The 13,821-nt window shown below is 37.2% G+C and overlaps 1 protein-coding gene across 1 annotated transcript in view; it reads right to left on the bottom strand.

Moving 5' to 3' along the window:
• The window catches only part of LOC146810791 (uncharacterized), a 72,354-nt gene extending 69,306 nt beyond the window's left edge, over window positions 1–3,048 (bottom strand). Inside the window, exon 1 of the mRNA XM_085614997.1 lies at window positions 2,939–3,048. The gene's annotated coding sequence lies outside the window, so the exon portion shown is untranslated. The remainder of the gene's footprint in view (window positions 1–2,938) is intronic.
• Between the last annotated feature and the right edge of the window lie 10,773 nt (window positions 3,049–13,821).

The following is a 13,821-nucleotide window of genomic DNA, read 5'->3' on the forward strand; positions in this document are numbered from 1 at the left end:
TCTTTTTTTTTCGGGCCAAGTGAAAATCTCTTTTTACACTTTGAAATCACTTTTACAGACTGACACATTCTGAAACCTTTTTTTTAAAATTTATTTAAATGCACATGTCCAAGCTGTTTTTTTTTCAGACCACCACCGTGTGTATTCTCTGTGACTGCCTACACTCCAGCAGGGGCAACCAGCCTTAGTGATGCTGAATGTATTTGCATTACAGACTTAAACCTGAAAACCCCACTCGCTTCTAATTACTGTGCATGACTATACATGGCAAGCACATGGGTGTGTGCTAAACCTCTGCTTCTTCCCCCAAAAATTCGCTCCTCTTTTCCATCTACTGCAACTGTGAAATCACCAGAGCAAGACGCAATACATTTCTGCCTATAATTCTTCTATGCACACAGAGTCATGTTTTCACATTAGTGCCAAAACGAAATTTCTTTGCCAATTTGAAAGCACACTTACTGCTCTTTTTTTTTCGGGCCAAGTGAAAATCTCTTTTTACACTTTGAAATCACTTTTACAGACTGACACATTCTGAAACCTTTTTTTTTAAATTTATTTAAATGCACATGTCCAAGCTGTTTTTTTTTCAGACCACCACCGTGTGTATTCTCTGTGACTGCCTACACTCCAGCAGGGGCAACCAGCCTTAGTGATGCTGAATGTATTTGCATTACAGACTTAAACCTGAAAACCCCACTCGCTTCTAATTACTGTGCATGACTATACATGGCAAGCACATGGGTGTGTGCTAAACCTCTGCTTCTTCCCCCAAAAATTCGCTCCTCTTTTCCATCTACTGCAACTGTGAAATCACCAGAGCAAGACGCAATACATTTCTGCCTATAATTCTTCTATGCACACAGAGTCATGTTTTCACATTAGTGCCAAAACGAAATTTCTTTGCCAATTTGAAAGCACACTTACTGCTCTTTTTTTTTCGGGGCCAAGTGAAAATCTCTTTTTACACTTTGAAATCACTTTTACAGACTGACACATTCTGAAACCTTTTTTTTTAAATTTATTTAAATGCACATGTCCAAGCTGTTTTTTTTTCAGACCACCACCGTGTGTATTCTCTGTGACTGCCTACACTCCAGCAGGGGCAACCAGCCTTAGTGATGCTGAATGTTTTTGCATTACAGACTTAAACCTGAAAACCCCACTCGCTTCTAATTACTGTGCATGACTATACATGGCAAGCACATGGGTGTGTGCTAAACCTCTGCTTCTTCCCCCAAAAATTCGCTCCTCTTTTCCATCTACTGCAACTGTGAAATCACCAGAGCAAGACGCAATACATTTCTGCCTATAATTCTTCTATGCACACAGAGTCATGTTTTCACATTAGTGCCAAAACGAAATTTCTTTGCCAATTTGAAAGCACACTTACTGCTCTTTTTTTTTCGGGCCAAGTGAAAATCTCTTTTTACACTTTGAAATCACTTTTACAGACTGACACATTCTGAAACCTTTTTTTTTAAATTTATTTAAATGCACATGTCCAAGCTGTTTTTTTTTCAGACCACCACCGTGTGTATTCTCTGTGACTGCCTACACTCCAGCAGGGGCAACCAGCCTTAGTGATGCTGAATGTTTTTGCATTACAGACTTAAACCTGAAAACCCCACTCGCTTCTAATTACTGTGCATGACTATACATGGCAAGCACATGGGTGTGTGCTAAACCTCTGCTTCTTCCCCCAAAAATTCGCTCCTCTTTTCCATCTACTGCAACTGTGAAATCACCAGAGCAAGACGCAATACATTTCTGCCTATAATTCTTCTATGCACACACAGTCATGTTTTCACATTAGTGCCAAAACGAAATTTCTTTGCCAATTTGAAAGCACACTTACTGCTCTTTTTTTTTCGGGCCAAGTGAAAATCTCTTTTTACACTTTGAAATCACTTTTACAGACTGACACATTCTGAAACCTTTTTTTTTAAATTTATTTAAATGCACATGTCCAAGCTGTTTTTTTTTCAGACCACCACCGTGTGTATTCTCTGTGACTGCCTACACTCCAGCAGGGGCAACCAGCCTTAGTGATGCTGAATGTTTTTGCATTACAGACTTAAACCTGAAAACCCCACTCGCTTCTAATTACTGTGCATGACTATACATGGCAAGCACATGGGTGTGTGCTAAACCTCTGCTTCATCCCCCAAAAATTCGCTCCTCTTTTCCATCTACTGCAACTGTGAAATCCCCAGAGCAAGACGCAATACATTTCTGCCTATAATTCTTCTATGCACACAGAGTCATGTTTTCACATTAGTGCCAAAACGAAATTTCTTTGCCAATTTGAAAGCACACTTACTGCTCTTTTTTTTTCGGGGGCAAGTGTATATCTCTTTTTTCAATTTGAAATCACTTTTACAGACTGACACATTCTGAAACCTTTTTTTTAAATTTATTTAAATGCACATGTCCAAGCAGTTTTTTTTTCAGACCACCACCGTGTGTATTCTCTGTGACTGCCTACACTCCAGCAGGGGCAACCAGCCTTAGTGATGCTGAATGTATTTGCATTACAGACTTAAACCTGAAAACCCCACTCGCTTCTAATTACTGTGCATGACTATACATGGCAAGCACATGGGTGTGTGCTAAACCTCTGCTTCTTCCCCCAAAAATTCGCTCCTCTTTTCCATCTACTGCAACTGTGAAATCACCAGAGCAAGACGCAATACATTTCTGCCTATAATTCTTCTATGCACACACAGTCATGTTTTCACATTAGTGCCAAAACGAAATTTCTTTGCCAATTTGAAAGCACACTTACTGCTCTTTTTTTTTCGGGCCAAGTGAAAATCTCTTTTACAGACTGACACATTATGAATCCACCATGTGTAACTACAACAAAAACAATTCCCATTTCTATTATTCATTTCTTAAGTTACCACATACATCCCCTCTCAAACTGTAAACTCACCTTTAGAATTAGTTAGTTGTGAAAGAAATGTGTCACTCAAACAGCAGATTATCAGAGCCAGGATCTCTGTTCTGTACACCTCTCTCCTCTCAGCAGAACCAGATAATGGCAAACTTTCCCTCTATTTTTCCACACATATACATGTAAGTTTCAAATCTCAGTGCTTCCCCCTTTTTTTCAAATGTAATGACACATTTCTATTGGTTGAAAACCAACCCTTTTCCAAAAGTACCCTGCCCCCAACTTGACTTCTGCCTAGTACCCTTCCCCCAACTTGACTTCTGCCTGCTACCATAGCAACAGCTCATGGAACACTGCTGTGTGCAGTTAGGTCAGAAGTTCGACACACAATGTTTCAATTCCACAGAGCAAGAGTGCTTGACTTTTCAAACCTAACTGCAAATCCATAGTACTGTTCTTTGGTTACACATTTTTTTGTACCAATACAAAACATGCTTCTATTAATTTTCACATACAGCCTAGTTTTTTTTCTAGAATGGTATGAAACAGCCAATCAGTTCTTTTTGTTTTGTAAAAAATATGTATGCCTCCATTTCCAAACTGTCTTTCTTTTCATATTGCCATTCTACTGAAAGACACCTCCTGAGTGCATCCAGTTCTCCTTTGAAGATGTTCACAGTGTGGATTGTAGGGCACAGCTATGTCTTCTGGAGTGAAAAGTTTGCAGAGAAAACAGATATGGTGAGAGACCTTGCTTTGCCAAATGTAGACATTAAATGGATTGGTCAGAGAGGGTTAAAGTGGCACCAATTGATGCCATTGGTGAAATCCTTCATGCAAATCCAACACCCTGACCTCATAATAGTGCACTGTGGTGGCAATGACCTAGGCACTTTGACTGGGGTAGGTCTGGAAATGCTTATGAAGGACACCTTTGCACAACTGTTTACACTTTTCCCTAAAACTGCCTTTGTGTTTTCCAACATATGCCAAAGGCAAAAATGGAACTGGTCCAATCATTTCTGTCCACAGATTGACAAAGCAAGAAAGCACGTCAACAAATCTGTTTCTGCTTTCCTCCGTGACTATGGTATGGGTGCCATTTACCACAACAACTTGCGTTACGACATGCAAGACATTTATAGAGGAGATGGTGTGCACTTCAATGATGAAGGGAACAGAGTCTTCCTCTTGAACCTTAGACTCTGCATCGGTACTTACTTGTAGGTACCACTAAAAAAATGACTCCATAAACACAACAGCTCTTTTTAGAGCTCCCTAATTTCTAAACTCTTAAATCTGATTTTCATTTATTTATTTTTTTTTTTTTTACCGTACGCTTACCGTGAGCTTACCGTACGCGTACCCCGTGATTTTTTTTAAAATCAATAAATGTTTTTTTTGTACTTTTCTGTCCTTCTTTGACCCCCTTACAATTGTTAGGGGGTCTGTAACTCTCCTCATTGCCCCCTTTCCTTGTTTTCACTCTTTTTTTTCAGAGTGAAATACACAAAATGGCGGCCGCCGCTTCCTGGTTTCGGCCGATTCGAATGTTTACTAAGATCTAAGAGCCAATCAGAATCGCGCTCGCGCACGCCACCGTACGCTTACCGTAAGCGTACGGTAAGCGTACCGTAAGCTGGCTCAGATATATATATTGATTTAAAGGCTATTTTCTCAAAATCTACTGAACTGATTTACACCAAACCTACAAAAGGCACTTCCTTGACCTACGGACTACCTCTCTGCCAAATTTCTAGTAATTCTGTTCAGCCGTTCGGGCTGTAGGTCGTTCTAAAGGTCCTATGGAAAAATGCATGGGAAAAACGCGTTTTGGGACCCCCCTTTTATCTCAGCCCCCGCTTGACGGATCCCCCCGAGACTTTCAGGGTAGGAGCGGAGCGTAGCGCCCCACCTATTTTGAGAAATTCGCGAGGATTCGTCGACCGGCGCCAAAGTTATTCAAAATAGAATGTTGAGGTTTTCCTATGGAAACGTGGTCCTAACTATAACTACCTACTGGCGACCGCCAGTAGGTAATATATATATATATATATATATATATATATATATATATATCCACGCTTCCAGTCCTCCTTCTTGTAAGAAAAGACACAGCACTCACGGGGTCGAGTCAAGATTTATTGTGACTCAAAACGCTGGTTTTACAAGAAGGATGACTGGAAGCGTGGATATTTGGCGGGCGCACCCCCCGCCCAACAGCACCCGTTCGAGAGTGCGAGACACTGGTGCGAGTGCAGCGTGGATATATATATATATATATATATTCACTGAAAAAACCATGGGTTTCACACACGTTATAGTTAGGAATTAGCATTTAAAAAACCTTGCAAATTCAATGAAAAAACCAAAGGTTTCACACATGTTATAGTTAGCTGGACATTTCACTCGTAAAAAACCAATGAAATTCCCCCGTTATAGTTAGTGCAGGCAACTATAACTCACGCGACCGCAATCTTCTGCTGATGACATATGTGTCTTTATGAAAAAAAAATATTTGTAATATATGTATAGCTAAAAATTTATGGAAGAAGACATGGGCAAATAAGTGTCTAAATACAGTATTAGCATCAGCAGAGGATTGCGGTCGCGTGAGTTATAGTTGCCTGCACTAACTATAACGGGGGAATTTCATTGGTTTTTTACGAGTGAAATGTCCAGCTAACTATAACATGTGTGAAACCTTTGGTTTTTTCATTGAATTTGCAAGGTTTTTCAAATGCTAATTCCTAACTATAACGTGTGTGAAACCCATGGTTTTTTCAGTGAATTTGCAAGGTTTTTTAAATGCTAATTCCTAACTATAACGTGTGTGAAACCCATGGTTTTTTCAGTGAATTTGCAAGGTTTTTTAAATGCTAATTCTTTTTTTTCCAATTTTTTTAACATATTTTTATTTTAATTTTCTATCCTTTTTTAAAGACTATGGTTAAATTTTAAAAATTCTACAATATATATTTTTTTTTTACCATTTTTTAAAACTAAACAGGTAAGATTTATTAGTATAACATAGTGGTTTTTTTTCCCCTTTTTTTTTTTTTTAAATTATTTTTTTAACGTGCGCGTACGGTAAGCGCACGTTTTGCTTTCATTACGTTAGATTTCTACGCTGTTTGCGTTCATTTACGCAATTTGCGTAGACGTACGTCGTGCGCGCAGCGCGTAACGCGTACGCTGCACGCGCATGTTACGCGGAAGTGAAGGGGTGTGCCTGTTTTGCGCATGCTCGCGTGCGCGTGTCTTTTTTACGCGCATGCGTACTTTTACCGTAAGCGCTCCGTAAGCGTAACGTACGCGCACGGTGGGTCATGTGATCATGAAACACAACTTTTGATTGGTTGAAACTACTTTCAGTTCTAGAACTCTCCTACACCACACCCATTCCCCTCATTTCTGCTTGTGATCCCTTAGGAGAAGGAGCTGAGTTGTCTTTGTGATACGATGGCAGAACATCAGAACTCTTCTGAGAGTGAGGCTAGCAGCACTACCTTGAGGCAGAGAAGGAAGAAACAAAAGAGCTCTTTCATATGGGAGTATTTTTCTTTTCCAGAGGACAAGAAAAAGGTAAATGCACCCTTAGTGACTTGTAAGCTTTGTGGCCGTGTACTTTCAAGAGGGAATCCCAACAAGAAGTATTCCTTTGGGAATCACACCATGTTGAGACACCTTCAAGATGTACACGGTAGGACACATGCTCGACATACTGAAGGTAACCCTTCAGTAAGTCAACCAAGCACATCCACAGCAGCTCAGCCTGGTCCATCATCTGCAGGGCCGAGTCCATCTTCGGTAGGTCAGCTGAGCCCTTCATCTGTGGGGGGAGCATCTCCTTTTTCTCGTCCTCTGGAAACCAACCATCGGTTTGCGAGGGTTTTAATTCGGTGCGCCACTTGTCATGATCTAATTTGTCATAGGGAGACCAGTGTTGCCCTAGTGAACAATTTAATAGATCAGCACATTTGTCGTACCGACTAATATTCCCATTCTTTCTTTCCTCTGTCCCTGCATGAACACAACGGCTCTTTTAAGAGCCAACCTTACCTTTTAACTTTTTTTTATATATTTTTTAAAACTTTTTTTTCTTTTTTTCTTTACCGTACGCGTACGGTACGCGTAATTTATTATTATTTTTTTTTTAAAAACTAAAAATCAATTATCACATTACAAGGTCCTTGAGAGACTACAATGAAAAACTGAAAATGTGATTGTGGAGAAGTGGAAAAAAAGGGACCATGAAATTTTTGACTTACCATACCCACTCAAAAAATTATTTATTAATTTAAATTTAATTTTAATTGCTTTAAAAATGGTTCAAGTTTTTGAAAATTTTCTATCTCAATCTGAAAAAAAAGAAAAAAGTATTAATATTTAATAAAACATTTTATAATACAGTACACATATTTACATATTTTCCCAAAATTTTTTTTGCCTTTTTTTTGCTGTTTTCAGAATATATTGCATTTCACTATAAATTGTGAAAGCAATTGCATTCATCATTTAACAGCGGGCAAAAAAAAAATAACAATCTCAAAGATTGTTTTAAAAAAGCCCAGAATCTCTTTTAACTTAAACATAACATTATAGAAATGCATAATATTCTTAAAAAATATCATCTAATATCAATACTTATTTCTTTAAAATACCGTCTGACATTTTTGTTTCAGAAGTATAATCCCAAAAATATTATATCTCAAATAACTCCACAATACATGTGGTTCCATTTCCTTTAGGCCAAATAGTAATTTTAAAATTCTTTTTTGATTAAATTTCCAATGTTAATCCAATAAAATTCCAAAGTTTAAATTGTACAGATCTCACCGATTCTCTGTAACATTTTGGTTTCCGAAAGATTAATTAATAATTAAATAAGTCCACAATACAATTGTTTACCTTTCCTCATGGCCAAATAGTAATTTTAAAAATCTTTTTTGAATAAATTTCCAATGGCAATCCAATAACATTCCAAAATTTAAATTGTGCAGATGTTACCGATTTTGTCTAAATTTTTGGTTTTCCAAAGTTTCATTAAAAATTTAAAAAGTCCACATTACAATTGGTTACCTTTCCATTAGGCCAAATGATAATTTGTAAAATCATTTTTTTTGAAAATTCCAATGGTAATCCAATAAAGTGGTAAAATTGTTTTGTACAGATCTTGCCAAGTCTCTCTAAAATTTTGGTTTCAGGAAGATTAGATAGGAATTTGCTAAATCAAAAGGCAAACGTTGCTTGAAAATCGATTTTGAATCATTACACAGTGTCCAGCCTTTTTCACATTTAAGATAAACTGTGTAATGTCCAGAAGTAACAGTAGGTCCTTCATGGAAAATTATTGCAACTGTTACAAAAGTTTTTCCTGAAATTGATAATTGCTGTCCTGTAAACTTCTTTATTAAAGTATCTAATTTTGACCCATCAGCTTTACATCGTTGCATCATTAAAATTACATATTGTCCGTATTCCTTTAAAATTAACGTTGAAAACATTTCAGATTTACACTCACTGCATTCCATGCTATGATTAGCATCTTTAATTTAGCAAAAGTGACTGTTTTACTTTCTGGCAATGTTAAATAAATAAACCTTTCAGAATCAACATTAGAGCCACATATATTATAACAGTTTTCACAACTATGTTCCCATTTATAAGAGAGACCAAACAAATTTTCAATGGGAACCCCTTCTTCTTCCAGTACCTGAAGAAAAAACATCAAGAATTCCTGTGCGTCTTGCTGTACATTTTGAGAAAACTGTGTTCGTCCTGAACATACATCTAAAAGTTTTCTAATTTCAGTAGCACTTTCTATTTGAGTTTTATCATTACTCAGCTTTTGAAAAAGGAGACTCAACTCAGAACAGAATCTTTTTCCCTGATTTACTATTATCTGCTCTTGCACACTTTCCAGATAAAATGCAACATTCAGCACTACATTAGCATAGCAGTTGACACCAGAGCTATTTTCAAAATGACATCCTACAACCTCTTCTTCATTTTCCTTTTTCTTTTTGCTTGCAATTACATCACTCCTCTTTTTTTTCCTCCTCTCTACATCTTCATTACAGATATTCTCATTTCTCCTTTTACGAGAAACTACATGTTTCTCCAACACAGGATACTGACCTAAATGAGGAGCATAGGTTCTTCTTAATCTATTATACTCCTTTACACAATTTGTATCAGCACTAACTTTTGAGTCATCAAAGTCTATCATGAATAAACCAGATAATGTTTTCACTCGTGACAAAGCTACATAAGCCATACCTTCTTTGAACACAGTTGAACCAATGTTCACAAAAGCACAATCTACAGTCAATCCTTGAGACTTGTGAATAGTTACAGCATATGCTAGAGTAAACGGAAACTGCTTCCTACGTACATATAAGTCTTTCACAAGCATGAAACGAACTGAACAACGACAAATATCTTTAACTTCTTCTATCTGATCAAATTTTATTTTTAAACATTCAATTCCATCTTTTTTCTGATAATTAATAAAACCCACAACTCTTCCCATAGCTCCATTAACTAAACCTTTTTCAACATCCAAATTTCTCCTTAAAAATACTCTACAGTTCATGCAAACATATAGATTTTTTTCTAATCCAGCTGTTTTGGAAATGTTCTTCTCTAGTGAATCCAATTTATTTTTCAGTGTGCCTGTTAATGTGATAGTAATTCTTCCATCCTCAATTTTGTCCACTGCTTCCAATTTCCTGATATCTTCCTTTTCCAATTTTAAAAGCTCCTCATTGAATATTGAGCATTCACGTAGAGTTGGCATTAAGCAGATGACACTTTTCTTTTCTGCAATGTTCTTGTATATCTTCTCTGCAACTATTTCTTCCTTTGGAAATAAATTATGTAGCAGCCGACTCTGTAATGCTTTTTTGCCAACTTCTGTGAGTAGTCCAATCCTGATATCTTTCAGAATACTTCCATATTCTTCATCGTTTGCTTGCCTCATATTAGTAGTAAGTTCCTTGTACTCAAAGAAGGACCAAATATTTGCATTACCGATGCTTCCCAATGACTTCTTTGTGTCTTCATGTGTCACAGTATTAAACACTGGTTGTCCTTTAACTGGAGTAAGCTGTAGAAGATCCCCAAAAACTATGACATGTTTTCCACCAAATAACATGTCATAGTCTGTCCTTAGAATTTGCTGCATTCTTAAATGTACAAAGGCAAGCATTAAGTTTGATACCATGCTCACCTCATCAATAATGAGAACTTACATCTTCTTCAATACTCTTGAAACTTCCAAGCATGCTTCTCCAGTTAGCTTGTTGTTTGTATTTTGTTCTCATGCTCCACTGGTAACATTAGCAAACGATGTAAGGTGATTCCTTTTATGTTATATGCTGCTAACCCAGTTGGAGCAGTAACCACACAAGACAAAGTAGAATCCGTTTTTTGCTGTAGGTAGCTTCTGATGACTTTTATTAGGAAACTTTTTCCAGTTCCAGCTTGTCCGCTTACATACATCCTGATTGGATGAAATGATGTGCATGAGCACTCTTTTTTTTCATGTAGAAATCCGTGATCAATTTTGTTTCTGATCTCTTCATAAATTTGTTGCTGCTCTTCGTTCAGTTGTCTTTCCAAATTTTGTAAGTCTATAAATTCTTCTTGAGCTTGATTCATAGCCGTTTCCACTTCATTCATGGCTATTGATGCTTCATTTTCAACGATTGGTTGTCCTAGGGGATCTTGACTGAGTGTTCCTGAACTTTGGCTGTCCTGAGTACTGTCTCTAGCTACTTCTGCTGCAATTGTAGTTTCCTGTTCAATTTCTTCATTTAACATTTGCAGATAAGTTGTGAATGTATTGCATTGTATGCTGTCTTTGCAAGCATTAAATGAATCTTCATAGCTTTGAAATTCTCCCAGTAGTTCATCCTCTGAACGCCATGGTTTAAACAGCTGTAAAAGAGCCAAGTAGTAAAATTCCTTTTTGTCAGTAGTGTCGCAACTCAGCTTCCGGTGATTTATCAAACTTCCTTTTGTTTGCTTCACCAAACATCCTTCCTCACCAATGACTTTATATTTTCCATTTTTGATGTCTTCTGCGGCTTTCCGTGAATAAATGTAGTTCTGCAGCACTTCATAGAGACACATGTTCTCCAGATGTTGACTTCTCTTGGGATAATATGTGTCCAACATGTTTGATTTCAAAATATCTGTACTTTCTGGGTCATTCTCGGCCAAATATTCAATTTCTCCAACAGATTTCAGTACCCGATTTCTCATTGCTGCAAGGCCTAAACTTGCCCAAATTATTCTTCTTGATTTCGAGTAGAGACTTGCAGAAGATAACCTATCTGAACATTCGTAGGATCCAATTTCTCGATGCGATAACATCTTTAAACTGAAACTGTACAGCTTCTTACTGACAGTCTTCTCGTGAGAAATCTCTTCCCACATTTCTTTCAATTCAGTTTTTTCAGATTTAGTAATGTAAGACGTTACATATCGAGCAACAGCAATGGAATTGTCAGCTACATACTGTATATCCATGTTAGCATTCCACATGGATAAAATGACTGGGTTGTAGTCATTTATATTTTTTGATTCTTCTTTTCTTTTTAGGTTGTAGGTATTCTTAGGTGATTTTCTTGTGATAGTATGTCTCACAGATGACATAAAACTGTTTACTCTTCCATTTGAAAGAACAGGTCTAGGAAATCCAAATCGACATTTAGTGTAGTATTTATCTTTGCTCTTGTATTTCCGTCGACAGTATTTTCCACACCGATGACTTTGGAAACGTAAAACTTGCTCCTTTAACTTTTTCTCTTCTGTGCTTTTTGGTATAGCACATGTTGCATATTCTTCAATGTAAGATAACACTGCTTCATCAGTATCTGTTCCAAACTTTGGGGCATCCTTGATCCACAACAGCATATGAATATGAGGAGCACCTCTTGCCTGGTACTCTTTTCTCCAAAAGAAATCCACTACTTCTCCTAGAGGTGGATTTTTTTATTGCAGATGAAGGACATCATAGCCTCAAATCTATGATTGAAATATCTGCAAACATTAACCGGATCCAATGAGCACAGTTCTCCTGCTGTCTTGTATTCGATGTTTTTAATGTTTGAATTTGCCTCTCGTAGAAAATCCAGTAAATCATCCCAAGCGTACTCAGCACAGCTTAGGGTAAGGAACCATGTTGGTGTTCCTAAATTTCGTAACATGCATTTTAATTCACCATGGCGTCGGTACCAATATTCATTTGTCCCACGCTGACAAGCCATCAGATTGATTAGTTGTGTTTCCAAATGATCATCTCGGTGCTGCACTTTCTCCATAAAATCCTTAGCAGACACATTTTGTAAATGTACTCCACTTTTTAAAATGTGATTTACTGCATAAGATAGTGCAGACAAGTCGCTTTCAAATAAAAGATGGAACAAATAAGGAATACTTTGTCGAAATCTGGGATCTTCAGCATATAGTCTTGTAGTCCGATACTCAGAAGCTGGAATCTGTTCTGGACGTTCATCGTATCGTCCTCCTTTTCCTTTAGGAAACAGCTGGGGAAAACATCGAGCTTCCAAGCTCTCCTCCCATACACTCACAGGAGTTCCTTTTGCTTTCTTCATCTGAAACAGATCAATATTGTCTCCCATAACTTCTTTTGAATGAAGAGGATGTATGCTAAAATGTTCATACATTTCTTCTTCCTTTGACTTGTCCACTTTTTCAATTTGTCCAGTTGGTGTTTCCGTGTCTTCTTGTAAATCTTCTTCTTCTTCTTCTATATAAATTGATTCATACCATTTGTTATTCCTTTTCAAATACAAATTTGCTCTTTGTACTTTCCGTACATCTACCAGCTCCTGCCAAATCTTCTTATTCTTTGTAGGTACACCATTAACCAGAATAACTAATGGTTCAGTTTCCAAAGTATCCGCATCAATAGTTTCCATATTTTTTTTCAAATCCAAGGGCAAATACACCACTCTACCTTTTAAACCTCTCAGTAAATCTGAAGGAGGTAATTTACCAGTTTTGGGCTCCATACGTACTATGGTCTGGAACGGATGAACACATTGAATAAGTATAGACTCATATGTATTTAATTCAGAAAGTTCAGCAGGAATAGCATCCAATTCTAAATTATTATGTACAGCTCTGGTCGGCATTCTATTTTCCTCTAACTTGTTGTAACAGTATTTACAAATACGCTGATCTTCACCCAATTCAAAACAATTTTCTAGAAATATATATGTGGCAAAATCCTTCCACTTATAATTATCTTCATTTTCACTCTTTCTGTAGAGATCAACATTCCTAGTTTGTTTTCTATAATGAGTTCTGCGGCAACAAATACAAGTAATATTTGGTCTTTCATTAGAGATTATTGCAAATTTTGTTATGTGATCATTAAATGTCTTACTTACAGAGGGTTCTACATTCTCTTCCACTTCTTCCTCATTTACTGTGTCCTTTTCTGCACTGTTTTGTTCAGGACCAAAGTAACAAAACTGAATTTCATCAACAACCTTCTCTACATCTGATACCGATCCACGGAACAGAGCCCTATTCAATTCATCTAACTTTATTGCTGGACTTTTAGCAAAATACAACCGTCTCACAAACTTTCTCATTTCAGTATGATGAACAGCCAGCATCCTAAAATGATGGAAAACACTATTACACACTTTTCTAGATAGACAAGCCAGAGAATGACCCTGCAAACCAGTATTCTCTCTCACTCTGCATGGATCTAGACTTTGAAGCACCTTAATCTTCTGTTTTACACTTTTTTTTACTATATTCTCTTAGAAACTCACGAAATTTATCAATAGATTCCTGACGCACAGTGCAAATACTACTACAATTCCAAGTGTACACTGGGGCTTTAGGACGTCTCCCCATAGCCTCATCCGCCATCA

The sequence above is a fragment of the Triturus cristatus genome, chromosome 7, assembly GCF_964204655.1.
Source record: "Triturus cristatus chromosome 7, aTriCri1.1, whole genome shotgun sequence".
NCBI lineage: Eukaryota > Metazoa > Chordata > Amphibia > Caudata > Salamandridae > Triturus > Triturus cristatus.